At 44.7% G+C, this 27,360-nt stretch overlaps 1 protein-coding gene across 7 annotated transcripts in view; it reads right to left on the reverse strand.

Moving 5' to 3' along the window:
• Nucleotides 1-27,360, reverse strand: part of VTI1A (vesicle transport through interaction with t-SNAREs 1A) — a 453,761-nt gene that overhangs the window by 193,703 nt on the left and 232,698 nt on the right. The window lies entirely within an intron of this gene.

Raw genomic sequence — 27,360 nt, forward strand, 5'->3', positions numbered from 1 at the left:
ACATGGCACACATTACTCTACAAACATTTAAGGCAGTTGAAAAAAAAATGCTTCAAGGCAGCATAAATGCTTCTAAGTACACTTTCATATAAAGTTCTTGAAGGATTTCAGCAGGAGATTGTTCCAAACATCTTGGACACCTGACCACAGATCTTGTGTGTATGAGGCTCGTGCGGATCCTTCTGTCTCCATGTGATCCCAGATGGATTGGATGATGGGAGATCAGGGCTCTGGGGCCGGATCATCACCCCCAGGATTCCTCGTTCTTAATGACATTGGCTGGATGTTGGGGGTCGTTGTCCAGCTGCAGAATAAATTTGGAGCCAATCAGACGCCTCCTGATGGTCTTACATGATGGATAAGTATCTGCTTGGATTTCTCAGCAATGAGGACACCATTAACCCTGACCAAAGCCACAACTGCATCTGCAGAAAAGCAACCACAACCATGTCGGACCCCCCCCCCACTGTGCATTACGGCTCCTGCAGACCCTCATTACTGTGCTGACCTCTGATCCTTCGGGAACAATCTGCTTCTTCTGTGCCAAATATCTCACATTTTACTCCTCAGTCCAGAGACCTGCTGTCATTATTTGCATCCGGCTCCTAAGTTTTCCTGCACAGTTAAGTCACTTTTTCTTGCTTCCATGTAGAAGGTCTGGGGTTTTTTTTTCCATGAAGACAACTTCTGGCCAGACTTCTCGGAACAGTAGATGTGTAGCTGGTCCCACTGGATGTTGACACCTCTGAGCTGATGGCACAGCTGGACATCTGCCGATTTAGAAGGGAAGTAACATGATGTGTATTTTGTCTGCTAAACTAAATTTCCTTGGCCGACCGCTGTGATAATGTTCCTTAAAGTTGCCCATTTATTGGTGCTTCTTTAAAAGAGCTTGAACATCACTTCGTCAAAATGTGCAGTCTGCTGTGAAATCTTTGCCTGATAGAGAATTTGCTGATGAAGTGTAACTACCTTGTGGGTAGTTCAGGAGGTAATGTGTATTCAGGAGACCGGGGGAGGAGAAATATAAGTAGAGAAAGATGCAGATTTCTGTGATAAGATATGTAAGTTTCTTATGTTCACTTGGGCTACTGATGCGAAGATTGGAGAAACCACGATGACTGTCACCAATAGAGAAACGTCCTGCAACCACGTGGTAAAGAGAAAAGTCATTAGGATTCTTGGGCCCGTCTGACGAGGAGAACATGTTCCATGTTGGTTCAGTGAGCACGCCATCGGGTCCAAGCTATTTCCACTCCCATTTCCTATGAAGATTAGCACCTGCCACTGACCTAAAACTGGCACGGGGTACTGAAAGCGGAGATAGAAATAGTTTGCCCTCATCGGTGAGGCTGCCAAGGAAATATTTTCTAAATGGGGCTTACAAAGCATTGACACAAGCCTTGGCATAATGTTCCTGTAGCTCCAGAGGAATGTTTCTGGCCATGGTAATGAAACGAGGGGAAAAAAAATCATTTTATTCTAGATTCACAACCCACAAATAAAAGTGACATGAATGCAAGGTATAATGCTAATAAACATATATAAACTACAAGCGTGAAATATGCTACATGTTTAGCCAATCCCAAGGTTGTCGTCTTGTCATGCGATTAGCTAAAAATCAAAACTTCCTAAGAAAAAAATAGTATAGTCAGCAAGAAAGAATTTAGGAACTTGGATTCCCCCTTTGGTCGGGTTCTAAAATGAATACAGGGGCCCCCAGTGCAATGTGGAGGAGCTGTAGGAACCTTATGTTCACCTGACGGGGCAGGAACTCATTGAGAGGAACCAACATTCAATAGTGATCCCCTAAAATTCATGAGCTCACAACGGAAGCTACAGAGAGCCCAACCCCACTGATGCCCCCAATGACAGGAAGCCGTCACACAACTCAATGATCAGAGGACCCTCAACATATGTCCACGGTGTTCGGTCCCCGCCTACAGCGTACACATATACATGAGGCTCGGCCATAGATTCAGGAGCAAATATGATGGATATAAGATGCTGACAGACCTCTTAAAACCACTCAAAATTCAAATGTCCTGTTCCAGACCCTTCTTATTCTTCCTTGAGACCACCGTCTCCTTTTCCCACTGTCTTCTTTTCCCAACACCTATGTCACCTTCTTACTCCTCGCTTCCCAAATAGACTTTTTCCACACTTCTCCGTCCCCACCAGACCCCTCTGTCTTCTTCTAGGCTCCCTTCTCTTCCTCCAGACTCACACGTCATATTCCTCTTTCAAGCTCCTCTGTCATCCTCCTCAAAGTTCCTCGACGTTCCTCCTCAAGGCTCCTTTGTCTTACTCCTTCAGTCTTCTCTGCGCTCCTCAAGGCTCCTCCGACCTCCTCACGGCTCTCCTCTGACCTCCTCACGGCTCTCCTCTGACCTCCTCACGGCTCTCCTCTGACCTCCTCACGGCTCCTCTGACCTCAAGACTCCTCTGACCTCAAGACTCCTCTGACCTCAAGACTCCTCTGACCTCCTCACCGCTCCTCTGACCTCCACATGGCTCCTCTGACCTCCTCAAAGCTCCTTCTGACCTCCTCAAGGCTCCTCTGACCTCCTCAAGGCTCCTCTAACCTCCTCAAGGCTCCTCTAACCTCCTCAAGGCTCCTCTAACCTTCTCACGGCTCCTCTGATCTCCTGAAATCTCCTCAAGGCTCCTCACCACTCCTCTGACCTCCTCACCACTCCTCTGACCTCCTCAAGGCTCCTCTGACCTCCTCAAGGCTCCTCTGACCTCCTCAAAGGCTCCTCTGACCTCATTAAGGCTCCTACCACCTGATTAAGGCTCTTCTGCCCTCCTCCTTCAGGCACTGTCCTCTTCTTCTCAAGACTCCTCTGTCCTCCTGTTCCCTTTAAACCGATGTAATATCAAGACAGCATTCGTAGGTGATCTTCCCCTTTAAAAGGTGAATGCAGAAGAAAGGCACTATAATAACTGTTTCCTGCGACTGTCTGCTCTGATTTTTGGAAGTCATGTTACGAAAAACTAAAGACCCAAACACCCTTTATTATATAGAGTATGGCTTTAATCTGTCAGATAAGTGTAAACATTTCGGCGGTGTCACCTCCTGCCTTCAGAGGATTTCATCCTGGTCTACAACAGAACTTAAGAGAGATTCCTTAAACAAAGAGAATTTAGGATAAAAATCAAATAATCCACATTGCTCCTCTCCTGACAGACAGTAAAGGGTGAAATTTGACAACTACTATGAGGAAAGTGAATAAAAATATATATAAATAAATAACAAATCTGAAACGTCCTATCCACACTAATATTCACCGGTCTGTGCTCCTCGGGTCCTGGCTGAGCGCACACGAAATAAGAACTTAATGGGCTTGATGCTGGATAACGGCACCTATGAAAACCTACACAGAACCTGCAAATCACCTTATACCAAGACGTACGGATGTTTTATATTGGAACATTATTAATTCTGACAAGAAGAAAGATACAGAAAGGGTTTCACTAGATGCCATAATGAAGAGGGCTCCACCGAGTGTCTGTGTAAGGTCCCATACTATGTCTTCAGCTCAGTGATTCAAAGGCTCTGAAAATTCTGTGTGCCAATTATAAGGCAGTATTATAGTAGTTATATTCTCGTACATAGGAGCAGTATTATAGTAGTTATATTCTTGTACATAGGGGGCAGTATTATAGTAGTTATATTCTCGTACATAGGAGCAGTATTATAGTAGTTATATTCTTGTATATAGGGGCAGTATTATAGTAGTTATATTTTCGTACATAGGAGCAGTATTATAGTAGTTATATTCTTGTACACAGGAGCAGTATTATAGTAGTTATATTCTTGTACATAGGGAGCAGTATTATAGTAGTTATATTCTTGTACATAGGAGCAGTATTATAGTAGTTATGTTCTTGTACATAGGGGCAGTATTATAGTAGTTATATTCTTGTATATAGGAGCAGTATTATAGTAGTTATATTCTTGTATATAGGAGCAGTATTATAGTAGTTATATTCTCGTACATAGGAGCAGTATTATAGTAGTTATATTCTTGTACATAGGGGCAGTATTATAGCAGTTATATTCTTGTATATAGGAGCAGTATTATAGTAGTTATATTCTTGTATATAGGAGCAGTATTATAGTAGTTATATTCTTATACATAGGAGCAGTATTATAGTAGTTATATTCTTGTACATAGGAGCAGTATTGTAGTTATATTCTTGTACATAGGAGCAGTATTATAGTAGTTATATTCTTGTACATAGAGGCAGTAATATAGTAGTTATATTCTTGTACACAGGAGCAGTATTATAGTAGTTATATTCTTGTACACAGGAGCAGTATTATAGTAGTTATATTCTTGTACATAGGGAGCAGTATTATAGTAGTTATATTCTTGTACATAGGGGCAGTATTATAGTAGTTATATTCTCGTACATAGGAGCAGTATTATAGTAGTTATATTCTTGTACACAGGAGCAGTATTATAGTAGTTATATTCTTGTACATAGGAGCAGTATTATAGTAGTTATATTCTTGTACATAGGAGCAGTATTATAGTAGTTATATTCTTGTATATAGGGGCAGTATTATAGTAGTTATATTCTTGTATATAGGGGCAGTATTATAGTAGTTATATTCTTGTACATAGGAGCAGTATTATAGTAGTTATATTCTTGTACATCGGAGCAGTATTATAGTAGTTATATTCTTGCACATAGGAGCAGTATTATAGTAGTTATATTCTTGTACATAGGAGCAGTATTATAGTAGTTATATTCTTGTACATAGGGGCAGTATTATAGTAGTTATATTCTTGTATATAGGGGCAGTATTATAGTAGTTATATTCTTGTACATAGGAGCAGTATTATAGTAGTTATATTCTTGCACATAGGAGCAGTATTATAGTAGTTATATTCTTGTACATAGGAGCAGTATTATAGTAGTTATATTCTTGTATATAGGGGCAGTATTATAGTAGTTATATTCTTGTATATAGGGGCAGTATTATAGTAGTTATATTCTTGTACATAGGAGCAGTATTATAGTAGTTATATTCTTGTACATCGGAGCAGTATTATAGTAGTTATATTCTTGCACATAGGAGCAGTATTATAGTAGTTATATTCTTGTACATAGGAGCAGTATTATAGTAGTTATATTTTTGTACATAGGGGCAGTATTATAGTAGTTATATTCTTGTATATAGGGGCAGTATTATAGTAGTTATATTCTTGTACATAGGAGCAGTATTATAGTAGTTTTATTCTTGTACATAGGGCAGTATTATAGTAGTTATATTCTTGTAGATAGGGGTAGTATTATAGTAGTTATAATCTTGTACATAGTGTCAGTATTATAGTAGTTATAATCTTGTACATAAGGGGCAGTATTATAGTAGTTATATTCTTGTACATAGGGAAAGTATTATAGTAGTTATATTCTTGTACATAGGGACAGTATTATAGTAGTTATAGTCTTGTACATAGGGGCAGTATTATAGTAGTTATATTCTTGTACATAGGGGCAGTATTACAATAGTTATATTCTTGTATATAGGAGCAGTATTATAGTAGTTATATTCTTGTACATAGGGAGCAGTATTATAGTAGTTATATTCTTGTACATAGCAGTATTATAGTAGTTATATTCTTGTACATAGGAGCAGTATTATAGTATATTCTTGTACATAGGAGCAGTATTATAGTAGTTATATTCTTGTATATAGGGGCAGTATTATAGTAGCTATATTCTTGTACATAGGGCGCAGTATTATAGTAGTTATATTCTTGTACATAAGAGCAGTATTTTAGTAGTTATATTCTTGTACATAGGAGCAGTATTATAGTAGCTATATTCTTGTACATAGGGGCAGTATTATAGTAGCTATATTCTTGTACATAGGAGCAGTATTATAGTAGTTATATTCTTGTACATAAGAGCAGTATTTTAGTAGTTATATTCCTGTACATAGGAGCAGTATTATAGCAGTTATATTCTTGTATATAGGGGAAGTATTATAGTAGTTATATTCCTGTACATAGGGGACAGTATTATAGTAGTTATATTCCTGTACATAGGGTCAGTATTATAGTAGTTATATTCTTGTACATAGGAGCAGTATCATAGTAGTTATATTCTTATACATAAGAGCAGTATTTTAGCAGTTATATTCTTGTATATAGGAGCAGTATTATAGTAGTTATAATCTTGTACATAAGGGGCAGTGTTATAGTAGTTATTTTCTTGTACATAGGGGCCTTATTACAATAGTTATATTATTGTATATAGGAGCAGTATTATAGTAGTTATATTCTTGTACATAAGAGCAGTATTATAGCAGTTATATTCTTGTATATAGGAGCAGTATTATAGCAGTTATATTCTTGTACATAGGGGCAGTATTATAGTAGTTATATTCTTGTACATAAGGGCAATATTATAGTAGTTATATTCTTGTACATAGGGGCAGTATTATAGTAGTTATATTCTTGTACATAAGGGCAATATTATAGTAGTTATATTCTTGTACATAGGGGCAGTATTATAGTAGTTATATTCTTGTACATAGGAGCAGTATTATAGCAGTTATATTCTTGTACATAGGAGAAGTATTATAGTAGTTATATTCTTGTACATAGGGGCAGTATTATAGTAGTTATATTCTTGTACATAGAGGCAGTATTATAGTAGTTATATTCTTGTACATAGAGGCAGTATTATAGTAGTTATATTCTTGTACATAGGGGCAGTATTATAGTAGTTATATGCTTGTACATAGGGCAGTATTATAGTAGTTATATTCTTGTACATAGGGGCAGTATTATAGTAGTTATATTCTTGTACATAGGGGCAGTATTATAGCAGTTATATTCTTGTACATAGGAGCAGTATTATAGTAGTTATATTCTTGTACATAGGGGCAGTATTATAGTAGTTATATTCTTGTACATAGGGGCAGTATTATAGTAGTTATAGTCTACACACAGTGAGCAGTATTACAGAAGGCAGAACGGTGAAAATTACTGTAAAGAGTAAAATAAATTCTGGACATCAGATTAGGATGTAAGCGGATTAGAAAACAAACAAAACGATGGTAAAAAGAAATGTCTGAATTTGCCATAAAAGAAGCCTAAGCCGGGTGTCTTGTAGTGTCACACATTGCCGGAGCTGCCATGTCACCTGAGCCTGCGGCCGGCAGCCCACTATCAGGCTCTCGCCTCCTCCAAACACATCCGTCCAGCGCTCGTTCGGTCTGAGTGCCAGATTATCTGACTGTGGTGACGCCAGTTCTCCCGGAGACATAAATCCATCACTCATCGTGGTCCCGCAAGCTGTGAAAAGCGTTTACCATCCTGATACTTTATGATGGTCAGAAGCCAAGAACGTCGCACCGAGAATCCGATTGACGAAGCCGAGCGTTATCCAAACAGGACTGGTGTAAGGACAACTGGGACTTGTAATACTGCTCAGTAGTTTAAACTTTATAGAACTAAAACTGTCTAATTGTGAAATTAAAAAAAACAAACAATCCTGAGTATGAGGTCAGTCTGGCGTCATGTCTTGTGCCCAGATAAGATCAGGGATGGATTCGGGCTCTGCCGTGCTTTTTCTTCAGATAGAATAGTGAACGAGATTTTGATATTTTGCATAAAGTTAATATTAACGTATCAGAAATTAAATAACTCATGTGTGACCACAGCAAAGTGCAAACCTCATTCCTAATTTCTTTGGCTTCGATATTTCAGAATGCAGCCTGCAGTGTAAAGTATGGAGGCGCGGGTTTATTACGCACTATTGTGGACATTTCCTGGATAATTAACCCATTAATCTTCTATCTTTTGTGTGATATTGCACCAACTCCACTGAATGTTTGATCGGTGCGGGTGCGAATATGCCGATTTCTAAAGCTCGTAGATTGAGAGAGGATCTGTCGGCACACAGAGATCTCATGTATAAGATCGGCATCAACTGCGGACAGATCAACGACCCCCTGATTATTGTTAGGGCGAGACCCCGGAGTCCGTTAAGGGGGCAGAATGGTTTTGGTGCCATTTGGACTGACGGAGCCGACCGGAGCCCATACTATACATAGGAAAACAGAGAGATCTGCCTGTTCTGGAGGCTGTTGGGCGCCATGAGGGTCAGATCCAGAAACCAGACTTCTGAGGCACATTCAGAAATATATTAATACGTCTTTTCTGTGACCCCAGAAAATGTATTACTTTTATATAAAAAAAAACAAACATGGGAATTAAGGGGCGAACATTCACAAAACTGTGCACTTAAATGTTCACTGAGGATTAAGTAGAAGATATCAGGCAGCCCTGCAAACCGAAGCCCTAGAGACCTCCTACGTCCAGCGTCTCGTGTGCATCCCACCACGACAAGGTTGTTGTCCCCATTCTACCAACCAGAAGGGGCGCCGGAGATGCTGGCGGGTAGGACGCGGTTTACGGGGCTGTGGTCCGGCGGTGGGCATTGGACCGGGGTCCTGAGAATCTTTTTTCCCCTGCCTTATACATCAGCTCCCCAGACTCGCTGCGACCTTGAAAAACTGTGTTGCACGTTTTGGCTACTTGTCCTGCGTGACACCGGCCCAAGGCCTCGTTCTGACGACTGTATTTTGGGTTAGCACCATATTCTACAGGGGAGAATGTCTGTAATACTCCGTGCACATTCAGGGCCCCGGGGGGGTGCCGTATTACGGATGTGATTCACAATTTGCCAATGGCAACTAGACCCGAACTAAAGATTCTTACATTGAAATATCTATAGACAGTCTGCTCTAAACGTTGACCAGCTGCCTCCCCGGCATGTTTCGCCATTGCTGGCTTCTTCAGGGAATGAGGATGCTAAATGAAGAAGCCAGCAACGGCGAAACATGTCGGGAAGGCAGCTGGTTAACGTTTAGAGCAGACTGTCTATGTTGGTAACACTGACGCAGCCACTCTTAACCAGATATTATTTATATGGACAGCACTGACTTAAGGTCCTATGCTATGCTGTACATACAGGGAAATAATAACGCTTCACCTAATCAATCGTCAGGGAAATATTCACTGCAACTCTACAAAGAGGGGAAGAACTGAATAATAATGAACCCCCACGGAAATCCACAGACAGTGGAAAAGCACAGGTAGTCAAGTGCAAAGGGAGGGAATTCCTTACCCCCGGGGTTAATCAACTGGCGAGCAATATAATAATATGGACACTGCAATATTAAACAAGCACTTTATTCCTTATGATATCATTTACATTCAGTAATAAAAGTTATATTTTAATGTAAGAATCTATAGTCAGGGTATAGTCAGGGTCTAGTTGCCATTGGCAAATTGTGAATTGTCCTGGTAAACCCTACGCTGATTCTTGTTGAACAGTCTTTAATAACCGTATTACGGATGGGCGCCATAGCGTTCCACTATATCACCATGTGCATGATGCCGTCACATAAATAATGTATAGAAATGATATAAATATCAGGTGTATAGATGGCGGCCGCGGCCTCCCCTCCCCCGCACTGTGTCCTCCTGATAGCATTGTCTGCTCGAGATGCGGATCGGTTAATCTTAATACACATTGCTACAAGTCTTTTATTCCAGGATGTTGAAGCCAATTGTGATCTGATTAGCGGCACCGGGAGTTCATTGTTAATCACTGTCTACATTCATTTACTTGTAGTGTGCGCCTCTTGTACTCAGAAATGAAATGCCACCGAGGTCCCCAGCAAATTAAACCGCTGACTGCTCGCTGTGTCCGAGATTTCGCTTCAAGTGATGTTTGTCCCACAATGGGGAAGGTGCATCAAATGCTGCGGAGCGGCGCTCTGCAGCTCGTGCGCCAGGCGTCCTTTCATCTCGCTGCATTGAGATTCTGGCGGCCCGCACTAATGGACAGACGTTGGGAACGCCGCTCTCGTCTAGCAGCAAAGCGCGCCATTCTTCACAATAGCTTCATTAACAGAAGGGGAAAAGTCGGCCGGATGAGTGGCTAAGCGGTGATGTCTTGTTGGGTCAATTCTGACCGCAGGAACGGAGATTATATTCCCGATATATAAACTACAATCTGAAACATTCCCAGTATTAAAGGGATATTCGCTTCCTGTAAAGCAGTGGCATAAAACAAGGACATTACTGTAAAATCAAGTATGTCCGACTTCTGGGACAATCACTCGGCCAAGAATGAAGAGGCTGTGGTGCCGGTCCGGTGACGAGCCCAAGCTTTCCTTGCAAAGCAACACACAAAAGGAAGAACCAGAAAAGGGTTAAATCAGGCCGCAGCCCCTTCATTTTCAGGATCGAGGGGGTCCCACGTATTTATACAAAATTATGCTTTCAAGTTGTTGTAGGATCTTATTAATTTCTGAAAATATTCTATTTCTGCACATAAAATGCTAATACTGGCCCTTAAGACATCTACTAGGACAGTCCTGTAATAAGGAGCATGTGACGCTAATGCAGTAAATGCTACACTTCCCATGATGGATCTGTGTGCGCTGCTCATCCTGCGCAGTGAGAATGCTCCTGCGCATGATATCTTCACCCATGGAGGTCCCATGAGGGAGATATTACTGTTAAGTTTCCTATCATGATCTTACCTGTCTATAGAAATATGGCATGGATAACATCATCCATCTGACCAATATTAATTTGACTTATTTAAAGTGACATAGAACAATGCGTTACATTTGCCACGACTCCGAAAATGACTCATATCTGTTAAGTCTAAGCTGTTCATAAAAACCTCAATATTCATAACTTGCAAAGCAGGACACAGCAGCTTAATGTAGTTTGCCTGAAAGTTCAGTGCCACATGCAGGCAAGGGCCATAAATCTGTCACCAGTCCCATTCTTCTGAAAGTTGAGGAGTGGAATGGTGTCTGTGATCAGATGACCAACTCTGTTTACAGTGGGGGAGTTAGAGGGTCTCGGCTGCAGAGTTGTAGGTCCGGTAATCCATGCTTCAATGTGAATATGAGAACTATATAAATTTTACAATTATATCTATGTGATGGTGTGATATGCTATGTGGGTATTATTTTTGTGTATATTTCTATTTTACTTATTTTCATGGTGTTCTCTTGTAGAAGGAGTTATTTGCAAATTGATGAATGGCTGTTGCTGCCATCTGATATCAGCCCCCACAGTACTGTATTGTATGCTAATGACATGTTGACCTAGCTTGTTGAAACAATGAGCCCCTGAGACCTTCCCCCTCCTGACCTGTGAATGAGGGAGACTTGTAAATATCAGGGAGGTGACACACAGGTCAGTCTTGTGTGGAATGATCATGTGTTCACAGCATCTCGGAGAGAAAGAAGAGTAGATGGACTATGTTATCCTCTGTCTGCTGGATTGTTGGACTTTTATCCTGTTACTGAACTGCATTCGTGTTCTGGACTATTTTATCCTTTGTGTGGTGGATCGTATATGGACCTTTCGTATTTTTGCCTAAATAAAGGTCTTGGGATTACTCACTCTTCACTGGCTCCGTTGATTGTGTGATACCGGAGAAGGACCCCGTGACAATCTAGAAGAGGTTTTATGATTTGGGGCTGAAACAAAAATGCTATTCATCTCGATTATGAGACTATTCGTCCTGGGGGACAAATTGTAATCTTTTATATCAAATGACATCAGAACACTCAATGCCAGTCTGCTGCTTCAACAGCCAACGAGATAATGTCTTGTCTTATTAAAGACGTGGCTGCCGCAGAAGAAAACACAGCTTCAGCCTTTAATGGGCACTGGTGTAACCACATCATATCATTGCTGTCAGGAATCACAAGTCATTTCTCAGGTAAAACAACCGCCACTATGGACTGGTGCGGTAAAGTTTTGGGTACCAGTCTATTAAAAGAGCATTGAAAAGATTTCAAAAAAGGATAACCAAATAAAAGGATTCTCATCATATTAAATGTGCAAAATTGCAAACTACTTGTAAAAATAAGAACATAACATATTGCTAAAAATGCTCCATTCTCAAGAACAGAGGGATTTTTAATTCTGCGGTGTACGGCTTCTTGCCGAGGTTTTCGGCCACCTCAGAAGTGGCTGGACTCCTAGGAAAGGAGCACATGAGTGCAAGCTGTTTGCTAGAACGCTTGTGAGCGCTGCTCTGAAGATGGCTGCATTGCTGGATTTGTGCAGTCCATAGTAACATGGGAGAGTGCAGTCTTGGGCTCAATGGCTCAGTCATGTCATCAGGAGGGCGGTCATTCTTCAGGGGCAAGCGAGAAGTCAGGAGAAATGGCAGCGGTGTACTCCTGCAGATTCGGTGACTTGTGCGGGAGCAACGTAAACCTCATGCAGTCAATAATAGATCCCGAGGGATCTGCCCCGGCTTAGAGTATCACATACAGTGGTAACGTCATACAACCTGCAGAGGCTGCAGGAAGCCCAGGACCTGGAGAAGCCGGAGAGCACCAGTGGTGGTGGAGAAGGACCTGATACAGCTTCTACAGTCTCAGCGATCAGCGCTTCTACCCTGAGTATGGGCGACGTCCATCATCCAGATAACGAACCTGCGACTAATTATGTGTCAGGAGTCACAGCCTCAATGGTCGCAGGGACAGTAATGAACACGCGCTCTAATCAGAAGCCAGCTATATAGCGAGGCATGAATTTTTCAGCGGCCTGCCATGTGCGGAGGCATGAATGTTTAATCCCCCGTCACCTCTGTCACTACAGGTTACAGACATCACCGCCACGCTCCGCACTTATGGATTAGATTACATTACAGCAGGACACAGACACAGCGGCCTTCATGTCCTGACGGCAGCATTGTATAAACGGCCATGGATGGAGTCTGAAGCCGCCGCTCAATGAGCACATGGAACTCGGGCTCTAATGGGTTTATTCTCTCCTCACCCGTTGTATAATGCGCCACTAATCAACTCAAAACCTCCCGCCACATTGTTACCGCTCTGTCCTGGTTTACGGTCGAGGTCCTTGGGGATGGCTACTGTGACATAGGGGGAGACGGCCGGCGATAATCACTCTTCTACCGGCATCTCTGGAGCTTCTTATTAACGGAATACAGAAGGCAAAAGTAATGGGGGAAGCATTTGTCCTTCGCACACAGAATATCCTGTGACGGACATCAGTAACATTAGGCGTAAGGTTTCTCCACAGGTGGTGAAGGCAGAATTATGGGTGAGGAAATGCTTCCTAAAAAAAGTTATGAAAAGTAGATCTCCTCCATGAAGAAGAAAGTGGTCTCTGTAGCGCGACCTACAGGAGGCGTCCTGACCTGCATTGGGTGTGTAGCGCCATCACAATCAGAGTCTCCTCCCACAAGAAATGACATGAATCTGCCGACCACTGTTTCAGGGTTCTTGCTCCTCATCAGTGCATGGCAAGGTACTACTCGGCTGGGAAAGAGGCATTTACAAGTGATTGGCAGCAGGCATAAAAAGCTTTATAACAGGTGATTTACAGGACCCTGGCTCAGTGGCTGCTGGACTATGACCCTCCCCCACCTGCTTATATGCTCAGATCCTCCTCTGATTAGTAGGCCATCATTATTGCGGTATAGAGCACGCATGACGCTGTGCAGCATCTACTAATCAGTCTTATAGTAAAGCTCCCTAGGGAAAAAGTTTGCAAATTGTCTCTTGTCCAGGAGCAAGAAAGCAGTGTCTCCAGTGTAACGTATGGGAGGTCCCCCGACCGGCACTGATGAGGGGTAAACCTGAATCAGCTACCTGAATATCGGGGTCTTGGAGGTTTCCCCTGACAGTTTCCTAGGGCATCACAGGGGCTGAGAGTCTCCACAGACTTCAGATCTAGTCCATGGTCCATATTTCGTGCCATTCACATCCATAGGCCAGATTCGGCTTCCTGTGCACCAGAATGAGGCAGATTATGGCGCTGGACCCGGTTTGGTCATCTGAATATGTCACTGGTATATCAATAAGATAAACAGAAATTGTCAGTGACGGGACGAGCTGAATCATTTATGGCGCTCAGGATATGGGGCAGGTAATTGACACGGGTTGTCGGCTTTGTATACAGAGCTGCACTTTGTTTAGGGGTCCAGAGCTGCACTTCCCTCTGGCGTAAAGCCTGGACACTCGGGGCATTTACATGTGTTTATGGGAGTCTGGAAGGAGCGAGGCTCTGACAGTGCAGACGCTTATCGTATTCACAATCTTCCCGACTATTTAGCATCTGTCAAGGGTCATCCATCCTCTCCTCTATCATCACTTCACAAACTCGCTCAGGGCACAATCTGCAGATAGAGAAATTCAGACTCTACAGATCGTGCAGTGTTTATGTCGGCTCATATCAACAATGCAAAAGCACCATCATAATAAAGGAGCTTCCTATATATAGAGCCCCGGTGGTCTGTAAGGTGGGGATTACCATGTGCCACGAGAGAGACGAGCCGCACGCTCCCCCCAGCTCCACATGGTTAATGCAGCATTCATCACGGTTCTGTATTAGACATTGATTATAATCAATAAGGATGTATATAGTCCATTACTTATCCTGTATTATACCCCAGAGCTGCACTCACTGTGTACATACATTACTGATCCCGAGTTACATCCTGCATTATACTCCAGAGCTGCACTCACTATTCTGCTGGTGCAGTCACTGTGTACATACATTACATTACTGATCCTGAGTTACATCCTGCATTATACTCCAGAGCTGCACTCACTATTCTGCTGGGGCAGTCACTGTGTACATACATTACATTACTGATCCTGAGTTACATCCTGTATTATACCCCAGAGCTGCACTCACTATTCTGCTGGGGCAGTCACTGTGTACATACATTACATTACTGATCCTGAGTTACATCCTGCATTATACTCCAGAGCTGCACTCACTATTCTGCTGGTGCAGTCACTGTGTACATACATTACATTACTGATCCTGAGTTACATCCTGTATTATACCCCAGAGCTGCACTCACTATTCTGCTGGTGCAGTCACTGTGTACATACATTACATTACTGATCCTGAGTTACATCCTGTATTATACCCCAGAGCTGCACTCACTATTCTGCTGGTGCAGTCACTGTGTACATACATTACATTACTGATCCTGAGTTACATCCTGTATTATACTCCAGAGCTGCACTCACTATTCTGCTGGTGCAGTCACTATGTACCTACATTACATTACTGATCCTGAGTTACATCCTGTATTATACTCCAGAGCTGCACTCACTATTCTGCTGGTGCAGTCACTGTGTACATACATTACTGATCCTGAGTTACATCCTGTATTATACTCCAGAGCTGCACTCACTATTCTGCTGGTGCAGTCACTGTGTACATACATTACATTACTGATCCTGAGTTACCTCCTGTATTATACTCCAGAGCTGCACTCACTATTCTGCAGGTGCAGTCACTGTGTACATACATTACATTACTGATCCTGAGTTACATCCTGTATTATACCGCAGAGCTTCGCTCACTATTCTGCTGGTGCAGTCACTGTGTACATACATTACATTACTGATCCTGAGTTATATCTTGTATTATTCCCCAGAGCAGCTCTCACTATTCTGCTGGTGCAGTCACTATGTGCATACATTACATTACTGATCCTGAATTACCTCATGTATTATACTCCAGAGCTAGTTAAGACCACAGCTCAGCGTCAGGGATTCAGTATATACACTGCTCAAAAAAATAAAGGGAACACTAAAATCCCACATCCTGGATATCACTGAATGAAATATTCCAGTTGTAAATCTTTATTCATTACATAGTGGAATGTGTTGAGAACAATAAAACCTAAAAATTATCAACGTAAATGACAACTAATATCCCACGGAGGTCTGGAGTTGGAATGATGCTCAAAATCAAAGTGGAAAATAAAGTTACAGGCTGATCCAACTTCAGCGGAAATGCCTCAAGACAAGAAAATGATGCTCAGTAGTGTGCGTGGTCTCCACGTGCCTGTATGATCTCTCTACAACGCCTGGGCATGCTCCTGATGAGGCGGCGGATGGTCTCCTGAGGGATCTCCTCCCAGACCTGGAATAACGCATCCGCCAACCCCTGGACAGTCTGTGGTGCAACGTGACGTTGGTGGATGGAGCGAGACATGATGTCCCAGATGTGTTCAATCGGATTCAGGTCTGGGGAACGGGCGGCCAGTCCATAGCTTCAATGCCTTCATCTTGCAGGAACTTCCGACACACTCCAGCCACGAGATCTGGCATTGTCCTGCATTAGGAGGAACCCAGGGCCATCCGCACCAGCAAATTTTCTCACAAGGGGTCTGAGGATCTCAGTACCTAATGACAGTCAGGCTACCTCTGGCGAGCACATGGAGGGCTGTACGGCCCTCCAAAGAAATGCCACCCCACGCCATTACTGACCCACTGCCAAACCAGCCATGCTGAAGGATGTTGCAGGCAGCAGATCGCTCTCCACGGCGTCTCCAGACTCTGTCACGTCTGTCACATGTGCTCAGAATTTGCCAATCCTGGTGTTCTATGGCAAATGCCAAGCGTCCTGCATGGTGTTGGGCTGTGAGCACAACCCCCATCTGGATGTCGGGCCCTCAGGCCATCCTCATGGAGTCGGTTTCTAACTGTTTGTGCAGACACATGCACATTTGTGGCCTGCTGGAGGTCATTTTGCATGGCTCTGGCAGTGCTCCTCCTGTTCCTCCTTGCACAAATGCTGAGGTAGAGTTCCTGCTGCTGGGTTGTTGTCATCCTATGGCCCCCTCAAAGTCTCCGGGTGTACTAGCCTGTCTCCTGGTAGCGCCTCCAGCCGCTGGACACTACGCTGACAGACACAGCAAACCTTCTTGCCACAGTTCGCATTGATGTGCCATCCTGGATGAGCTGCACTACCTGAGCCACTTGTGTGGGTTGTAGATCCGTCTCATGCTACCACGAGTGTGAAAGCACAACCAACATTCAAAAGTGACCAAAACATCAGCCAGAAAGCATTGGTACTGAGATGTGGTCTGTGGTCCCCACCTGCAGAACCACTCCTTTATTGAGGGTGTCTTGATAATTGCCAATAATTTCCATCTGTTGTCTATTCCATTTGCACAACAGCAGGAGAAATTGATTGTCAATCAGTGTTGCTTCCTAAGTGGACAGTTTGATTTCACAGAAGTTTGATTTACTTAGATTCGGTTGTTTAAGTTTATTTTTTTGAGCTGTGTATATTGGTCAATGTGTGACAATTGATAGGAAATGCCCTTTCCTGTTGTGTTGGGCGATGTCTAGAGAATGGCAGGAGTTTGCTACAATATATAAAGTTGGAGATAAGATCGCATTCACTTCATAAGTGACAAGACACACAAGATCTAATCAACAAACGACAAGAAGAAAAGTCCTGAAAAATGTCAGAGAGTGAAGAAATGGGTCATAAGGTGAGAAGATTGTAGACAGAACCTGGATAATTATTCCAAAAATGTGTTTCAGGATGGAAAGAAAACCGCTAGATGCACTATAGATGGAGCAAGAGGGGTAGGAGAGAAAAATGACAGCATGTGGGGTACAGACTACATGCAGCGAAGGTTCAAGAGGAGATCAGCCGGCGAGTGTCTCATTCGTCTAAGACTGGCGAAGATTAATCGAAATGTTGGAGGAGGTATTTGTGATCAAGAGGTGGAAAAATGGGGCCTCTCTGCATGTTGTCTCCACTTTGCCCCCAGAAATAACGAGTGAGGTTTTGTGGTGTGGTGGGAGGAGCGGGGCACGAACAGAAGAAGCACATGAAGAAACTTTAAGATTGTCAGGGAACAGCGAGAATTTGACGTAGAAGGTTATCTCAGAGTCAAAGCAGCTCTCCTCGAGAAATAAAGCAGGACTCTGACAGTTCAAGTGACGGGGACCTAAGAGGTTGCACCACAATGGCTTCAGACTAACACAAACAACTACCCAGGAGTACGCCGGCCTTTTACGGCCCCGGCCCGGAGTTTTGTCAGCAGGCAGGCGCCTCTTGGAAGGTTTATGCAACATGCAAAAGCGAGAATGAAGAGCGATCTGGATGGCTAGGAAATTTTTTTTTTTTTGCTTTTAAAAATTTTCAAAACATTTCCTTAAAGTTTTTCCAAAAATAGTCCCTGAATTGACTGTAGTCTGGTCGAGGGTAAACCAGAGCACATGGGCACCCCCAGACGTCAGCTGCGTGGGTCAATAGGACACAGAAATGTTTCAGAAAGTTTCAAAAATTCTTACAGGAGAATTTGATGAAGCGGAGGACAATCTTTTCTCCAAAATGTTGGGTATCTGATGCTGGAGATCTGAAAAGCTGCTGATATGAGTGGAGACAGTGCCTTATTTCTGGGCTAGTTGTTGTTACTTTCCAGCCAATCTACAGATTAGATATCACTTTGCATTGTCCCATTGTGTGAGATGACATGTGCAGCACTCACCACAGCAGAAGCTCCAGGCAGATGTAGAAAAGATCAGTATTTGTGTGTCCCCTGAATGTAATGGATGCTCTGTCCATCAGAGTGGAGAAACACCCATCCAGCATTGCCTGTATATACAGGACGGCAGGGCACAGAAATGTCATAAGTGGCTCCCGCAAGAGATGGAGCAGAACCTCTCATGGTCAGGAAGTGATGGTGCACAGCCCCTCATGGTCAGGAAGTGATGGTGCACGGCCTCTCATGGTCAGGAAGTGATGGTGCACAGCCTCTCATTGTCAGGGAGTGAGGGAGAAGAACCTCTCATGGTTAGGGAGTGATGGAGCAGAAATGGTCAGGAAGTGATGGAGCAGAACCTCTCATGGTCAGGAAGTGATGGAGCAGAACCTCCCATGGTCAAAAAGTGATGGAGCAGAACCTCTCATGGTCAGAAAGTGATGAAACAGAACCTCTCATGGTCAGGGAGGTATTGAGCAAAATCTCTCATGGTCAGGGAGTGATGGAGCACAGCGTCTCATGGTCAGAGAGTAATGGAGCACAGCGTCTCATGGTCAGTGAGTCATGGAGCACAGCATCTCATGGTCAGGAAGTGATGGAGCACAGCGTCTCATGGTCAGGGAGTGATGGAACACAGCGTCTCATGGTCAGGGAGTGATGGAGCACAGCGTCTCATGGTCAGGGAGTGATGAAGCACAGCGTCTCATGGTCAGGGAGTGATGGAGCACAGCGTCTCATGGTCAGAGAGTGATGGAGCACAGCGTCTCATGATCACGAAGTGATGGAGCACAGCGCCTCATGAACACAGTGATAGAGCACAGTGTCTCACGATCAGAACATGATAGAGCACAGCGTCTCATGATCTGGGAGTGATTGAGCACAGTCTTGTCATTTGTTACCCTTCTAATGATAAGGAGATTATTCTGCTGACCCCGCCCATCTAATGAGATGAGTCTGCTGACCCCGCCCTCTAATGATGATGAGGCGGCTCTAATGACCCCACCCTCTAAAGATAATGAGACCACTCTGCTGACACTGACCGCTAATGCGGACATGATTCTGCTGTCCGTGACCTCTAATGAGAGGACTCTGCCCTCCAATGATAATGAGATCACTCTGCTGACCCTGCCCGCTAATGGTAATGAGATCACTCTGCTGACCCCGCCCTCTAACGGAAATGCGATTACTCTGTCCGCTAATGCGGAGATGATTCTGTTGACCCCACCCTCTAATAATAATGAGATCACTCTGCTGACCCCGCCCTCTAATGGTAATGTGATTACTCTGCCCGCTAATGCTAAGATAATTCTGCTGACCTTGCCCGCTAATGATAATGAGATCACTCTGCTGACCCCATCCTCTAATGATAATGAGATAACTCTGCTGACCCCGCCCTCTAATGGTAATGCAATTACTCTGCAGACATTGCCTGCTAATGCTGAGATGATTCTGCTGACCCCACCCTCTAATGATAATGAAATCACCTCTGACTGGGCCCTCTAATGTTAATGAGGTCACTCTGCTGACCCCGCCCTCTAATGATAATGAGATAACTGCTGACTGTGCCCTCTAATGATAATGAGATCGCTCTGCTGACTCCGCCCTAATGATAATGAGAACACACTGCTGACCGCGCCCGCTAATGATGAGATCACTCTGCTGACTCTGCCCTCTAATGATAATAAGATGACTGCTGACTCCGCCCTCTAATAATAATGAGATTACTCTGACGACCCTGCCCTCTAATAATAATGAGGCCACTCTGCGGACCGCAACCTCTATAAAATGAGATGACTACTGAGTCCATCTTCTTATGATGAGATGACTCTGCTGACTCGGCCCTCTAACAATAAATAAATGACTGCTGACCCTGCCTCTTAATGACAATGAGATTACTGCTAACCCCACTGTCTAATGATAAGATGACTATTGAGTCTGCCTTAGAATAATAGTGACCCTCTAACAGTAATGATATAGCTCTGCTGGTTCTAACCCAATCTATAGAGATAAGCTGACAAGTGAGTTAGACAAAACAGCAATCTCCAGTCTCTAACGCTTGCTCTTGTGGTTGGTGTGAGAACAGCAATATTTCAATGATATATTATTACGGTATATGTGGGTTTTGTGTGTCGTTTTCTAGAGATACATTACTGTTCTGCAGAACGCTCTAGTCTAGTTCTAGACACATTTATCTGGCACGTTCTTCAGTAAGGAGATGGGAGAGATGGCGCAGTGCGTCAGACTGCCAGGGAGAGGGAAGAGGAGAAGATTCTGGGGGCCTGATGAATTATCCCCCAATATGGCGAAAGGTAGTGATCGTACATCTACCGCTGCCAAAGTGGAGAATCTGAGGACATACTGATAGGGAATTTAGATTGTGAGCCCCATTGGGGACAGCGATGATAATGTGTGTAAAGTGATGCGGAAAAGATAGCGCTGTATAAGCAAAAGCATAATAAATAAATAATATAAGTAAAAAACAGACATAAACCGTCAGATGTTTGGCCGGAGGTCCGGGGTTCGGTGCTGGTGACAGCGTCTCTGCTCTGGCTCAGAGAAGAGGACTATGCGTTATAACAGGGGTGTAAAACACGTGGCCCGGGAGTCACATGCAGCCTCTGAGGGTCATCTGCAGCCACGTATCAAAAAATTATGGAGTTATATTTTGAAACTAAAAATTCAGTTTTATGTCAAAAAAACAGATGTAAACAAAGCAAGTAGATATATTTGTCACCATCGCGTACTATCCATACTCCATAATACGGCATGTGGAATGGTGCCGTCTTCTTGACAGACCCCCTTTCATGACATGACTGGGGTATATCGTGACCAGCAGTTAAGGGGTTACTTGCCAGCGTCCGACACTTCAGAACAACATAGTAGCACGTGGTCGCAGGGATCGTCTACTTTCGCAATAACCAGTAAACAAGCGGGGCTGGGCGGTCGCCCCTTCTTCATACCACAAGTTTTACTGACGCCACAAATATCTGTTTTGCTTCTCCTCCATCTCCTGCCAAAAGAAGACATCATTTAGAGGAATAATTACCCCCCAAAAAAAATCCTCGCTCCGCGCGGTTCACAAATAGCTGCCTGCTGATATTTCTGTCCCTGGGTGAGCACACAAGTGACGGCTGCGGTTTCTCGGAGCAGCAGTTCATGTGCTTCGCCTCTGTGCGCTCTGCGCTGAGGACTGACCATGACTCCAGGGCGGTCAACCCAAAGTCGGCAACCACATCCTCTGCTTCACAAACAGCAGACCTTTCCTGATCCCCGGACCCCCACAAGGTCCCATTCAGAGGGGTCTTGTCGTACAGCTGCTGGAGCCTTCTCTTGTAGATATGTGGAGCAATAATCTCCTGGGCACCAGTAGCCAGATCACTAAGTCACATAATAGCAGGGGCAGCCACAGGGGAAGCAAAAAACACAGTGGCCACCAGCAGAAGGGAGCGAGGAGCAGCGCCGGGGCCGATCCTCTCCTGTCCTGAAGACCCTCAAAGGGGGCAACGTGTAGACACCCCCGGAGTTTATTAGGTATGGAGTGTGTGCAGGAGCCATTACAGTCTGCTATCAGCCGGGTGCACTTCCTAAACAGGATGACCCGAGCGTGCAGGTCTAGTTGTTGGCCATATTGGCTACCCACAGTCCAGGACTTGTATACTGAGGATCTGTCCTTACAACGGGCCATCATTTGGGGAGGGTCAGCCAGCCGCCACCTACACAGATCAGCATGGCTTCCAGATACTTTGTAGCGACCATTCTCAGGTCCTGCAGATAAACATATAGTCCCTTCAATATAACCTGAGAATGGCCACTACGCGGTGTAGGGAGCATGAGTGGTGTACGGGGCTGGGCGGTGTACGGAGCTGCCCCGTGTTTGGAGCTGGGTCGTGTTGGAACACTGCGCAGCTCCGAACACGACGCAGCTCCAAACACGGCACATGCCCCGTACACCGCTCAGCTCCATACACTGCGCATGCTCTGTACACCGCACAGCTCTGTACATAGCACATGCCCCGTACACCGAGCAGCTCTCTATACCACGCAGCTCCGAACACGGAGCTGCGCGGTGTACGGAGCTGCTCGGTGTAAAGAGCTGTGCAGTGTACAGAGCATGTGTGGTCTATGGGGCATGAGCAGTGTACCGAGCATGTGCAGTGTACGGAGCTGCACGATGTACAGAGCTGCACGATGTACGGAGCTGCACGATGTACGGAGCTGCACGATGTACGGAGCTGCACGATGTACGGAGCTGCACGATGTACGGAGCTGCGCGGTGTACGGAGCTGCGCGGTGTACGGAGCTGCTCGGTGTAAAGAGCTGTGCAGTGTACCGAGCAAGTGCAGTGTACAGAGCTGTGAAGTGTATGAAGCTGTGCAGTGTACGGAGCTGTGCAGTGTACGGAGCATGCACGGTGTACAGAGCTGTGCAGTGTACGGAGCTGTGCAGTGTACGGAGCTGTGCAGTGTACGGAGCATGCACGGTGTACAGAGCTGTGCAGTGTACGGAGCTGTGCAGTGTACGGAGCTGTGCAGTGTACGGAGCTGTGCAGTGTACGGAGCATGCACGGTGTACAGAGCTGTGCAGTGTACGGAGCTGTGCAGTGTACGGAGCTGTGAAGTGTACGGAGCTGTGCAGTGTATGAAGCTATGCAGTGTACGGAGCTGTGCAGTGTACGGAGCTGTGCAGTGTACGGAGCTGTGAAGTTTATGAAGCTGTGCAGTGTACGGGGCTGTGCAGTGTACGGAGCTGTGAAGTGTATGAAGCTGTGCAGTGTACGGAGCTGTGCAGTGTATGAAGCTATGCAGTGTACGGAGCTGTGCAGTGTACGGAGCATGCACGGTGTACAGAGCTGTGCAGTGTACGGAGCTGTGCAGTGTACGGAGCTGTGCAGTGTATGAAGCTATGCAGTGTACGGAGCTGTGCAGTGTACGGAGCTGTGCAGTGTACGGAGCTGTGAAGTGTATGGAGCTGTGCAGTGTACGGAGCTGTGCAGTGTACGGAGCTGTGCAGTGTACGGAGCTGTGAAGTGTATGAAGCTGTGCAGTGTACGGAGCTGTGCAGTGTATGAAGCTATGCAGTGTACGGAGCTGTGCAGTGTACGGAGCTGTGTGGTGTTCGGCACTGCGCCGTTTCAGTTCTTTACACTGCGCACATCTGTCCGCTGCAGCCGCTGATTGGTGGCGTTGCTCGGTGTCGGACCTATCTGACATTATTGACCTATTCTAAAAGGTCTCCATACACATTAGATAAAAGTCACCTGCGCACATGGATTTTGGTGGCACCTGCCAAGTATGTAATGTGCTTGGGGCTTTCGGACTCTCCCCTGACAGACAATGTTGGGCAGAGAAGGATCCGGCCTGCTGAATTATGTTCGGAGGGTAGATAAGCAGCTGCCAGAGGAGCCGGGAGGTATCACTGTCCACAGGAGCGATCGTGGTCGGCCAGCTTTAGGACACGTCATAACTCCTGGTGGCCCCGTTAGGAGTTGATCAGAACTTGCAGCATTTTGACTGCAGCTCTGGCTGTGACTGGAGCATAATTCCTGGAGCAATATCAGACGAGTAATGTAAAATCTCTGCAGAATTACTGATCATTAAATGAAGATTTCAACTACATCATGAGGACTTAAGATCTGCGGTGACCTGTTGCTTGTTCCCGTCTCAATACTTTCCGCTTTCTTCTTACACACAGTGAGCAGCGGAGCTTTCATGTGTCAGGAGAGGTCAGGCTGGAGACTGCCGCCGCTCGGCGAGGATCCTCCTTTCATAATGTCCAGGTGGACCCAAGTACTGACGAGAAGTCCCCCTCATTAGTGCGAAGCCGGATCTCGGAGAACATCTCCGTCCCGCTCAGGTGAAGATGTGGATCACACCCACACTTTTCCGAAAAAACTCCTGCCACAAGTGACTGAAGTGCAGAGCTGTGATCTGGGGTCACCTCCAAACTCCGAAGGGGTCAGTGACTGACACAATTCTGACATCGCCTCGTCTCAGGAACATGTCTGAGCTCAGTGCCGGAGCCCCCTGTAGATGCCACACGAGAGGTGGCGAGCCCCCGGACCGCACCAGTGCCCATCATTCACGGTCAGAGAACAGGACAGACGCGGGGTGACTGTCAGCCGAAAAGTACGATTCTGACTGTCTCACCCAATTGTCGGCCATTAATGTCTCCCGCTCTTTGTCCAACAGTCTGACTGCTGACTGACAACTTGTCTGGATATTTTCCCTGGTTGTCAGTCATCATCTGAAGTTTAGGTTACAAATGTCCAAATTGCACATAATTAGACTCTATCTAGTAGGTTTTGTGGGAGGATGATGGAGAAGATTGTACTAAAAAGGAAGCCAAGCTGGCCATATGCAGAGATTATAAGACTCCCGGGTGGTCTCTACGAGGAGAAACAGCCCCCGAGACCTGGGGTAAAAGCCTCTAACTAACCTGTCTCCAATTCACAGGGTGCACTAACCTCCACGCCTGTTACACAAGGTGCGGCATGTTGTATCAGGGCGATATCCTAGGAGTGGGATCCAGGAGGAACATTTGATGCATGCGATGTGGGAATGGAGACAGAGAGGCCATTTTGGGGTCAGGTCATCTCCTTGATAGAAAGATTAGAAAGGGTGTATGGAGTGAAAGTGTTAACAGATCCCCGTATAAGTATATTGGATTTTGGAAAATGGAGTGGATTCCGATTTGCCCCTATTCGTAGGTATGTTATTTCAAGCATGTCAACTTCTGGCCTTTCATTGGTGACACAACCTCCATCTATGGGAGGACTACAACGAGGGGCAAATAATATCATCTGGTTGGAAAGAGGAATCATCATAAACAGAACTCGATTCCCAAATATGAGAAGATGACACGTCCGTGGTTGGATCCTCCACAAGTCGGATTACAGATAGATCGATATTTCCCGTGTATCCCTTCATTGTTCGTCCTCTATTTCCTTCTTCTCCCCCTTCTACGAATCGTATACTTTGTTATTCTAGAATTGCGCTGAAATTACAATGTTTCTCTGGGATTTGGGAACTGAAGTGGAGTTACTTTATGTTTCATACTATGGAATTATTATGTCATTTATCTTGTCTGAAAGATTTGAAAATTTGTACGGTATTTGGAAATATTCAATAAAAATGAGTTGATTGGAAAAAAAAAAAAGCCTCTCACTAGGCCGAACCGTACCGTGCTCTGCTCTGGGAGATGGACGTGAGGCACAATCTGTGTGAGGAATCATAGACGCCCCCCATGTGCCCCTTGAACGTTATGATTCCTTGACTGTCCATTTGTAAAGCAATAATGCCCAGAATACCCCCATAAAAACATAAAAACAAATATCACCCCAAATGCCCCCTTATAAAGAAATAATACTCCGCGTGCCCCCTTATAAAACAAATAAAGCCCAGAATTTCACTTTATAAACTAATACCCTGAGTACCCCCTTAAAAAGCAATAATGCCCTGAGGACCCCCATGAAAACAAACAATGGCCCAAGCGCCCCCTTATAAACAAGTAATGCTGGAGTGCCCTCATAAAAACGAAGCATAGCCCAAGTGCTCCATAATAAAGCAATAATTCCTTAAGTACCCCCATAATAACAAATACCGCGCCAAGTGCCCCCTTATCAAAAAATAATGCACAGAGTCTCCCTTTATAAACTAATACCCCAAGTACCCCATTATAAAGCAACTAGATGGTGGCCCGATTCTAACGTATCGGGTATTCTAGAATATGTAGGTAGTATATAGCACAGGCTACGTACTATATTGCACAGTGACGTAGTATATAACACAACCGACGTAGTATATAACATAGCTACGTAGTATGTAACACAGCGTACGTAGTATATAGCAGAACAACGTAGTATATAACATAGCCACGTAGTGTATTGCACAGGTATGTAGTATATTGGTCAGCAACGTAGTATATAGCAGAGCCACATAGTATATAACATAGCCACATAGTATACTGCATAGCTACGTAGTATATTGCACAGCCACATAGTATATAACAGAGCCACGTAGTATATTGCACAGTCGACGTAGTATATAACAGAACCGACACAGCCACATAGTATATCGCACAGCTATGTAGTATATAACACAGAGCACAAAGTATATTGCACAGTAACGCTGTATATTGCCCAGCTACACAGTATATAGCACAGAGATGTAGTATATAACAGAGCCCACGCAGTATGTAACAGCCCACGTAGTATATAGCAATGTGGGCACTATATTCGTGGTTAAAAAAGACTTAAAATAAAAAATAAACATATACTCACCTTTCGAAGGCCCCTTGAAGTCCTGGCGCCTGTGTGCGGTGCACGCGGCAGCTTCCGGTCCCAGGGCTGGTATGAGCGCAGGACCTGTGATGACGTCGCGGTCACATGACCATAATGTCATGGCAGGTCCTTCTCGCATAGCATCCTTGGCACCGGAACCTGCCGCTTGCACTGCCGAGGACAGCGGGAGACGTCGGAGGGTGAGAATAACCTTTTTTTTATTATTATTATTTGTAACATTAGATCTTTTTACTATTGATGCTGCATACGCAGCATCAATAGTAAAAAGTTGGTCACACAGAGTTAATAGCTGCGTTAACAGAGTGCATTACACCGCAGCATAGCACGGTCCGTTAACGCTGCCATTAACCCTGTGTGAGGGCTGACTGGAGGGGATTATGGAGCGGGCACTGACTGCGGGGAGGAAGGAGCGGCCATTTTGCTGACTGTACCCGTCACTGATTGGTCGTGGCAATGGTCGTGGGCGTTTAGCCACAACCAATTAGCGACTTGGATTTCCATGACAGACAGAGGCCACGACCAATGAATATCCGTGACAGACAGACAGACGGAAGTGACCCTTAGACAATTATATAGTAGATAATGCCCAGAGTCCCCCTATAACAATGAATCATGACCCAAGTGTTCCCTAATAAAGCAATAATGCTCCGAGTGCCCCCAATAAGGCAATAATGCACAAGTACCCCTATAATAACAAGTACCCAGAGTACCCC

This window comes from Ranitomeya variabilis, chromosome 4 (assembly GCF_051348905.1).
Source record: "Ranitomeya variabilis isolate aRanVar5 chromosome 4, aRanVar5.hap1, whole genome shotgun sequence".
Taxonomy (NCBI): domain Eukaryota; kingdom Metazoa; phylum Chordata; class Amphibia; order Anura; family Dendrobatidae; genus Ranitomeya; species Ranitomeya variabilis.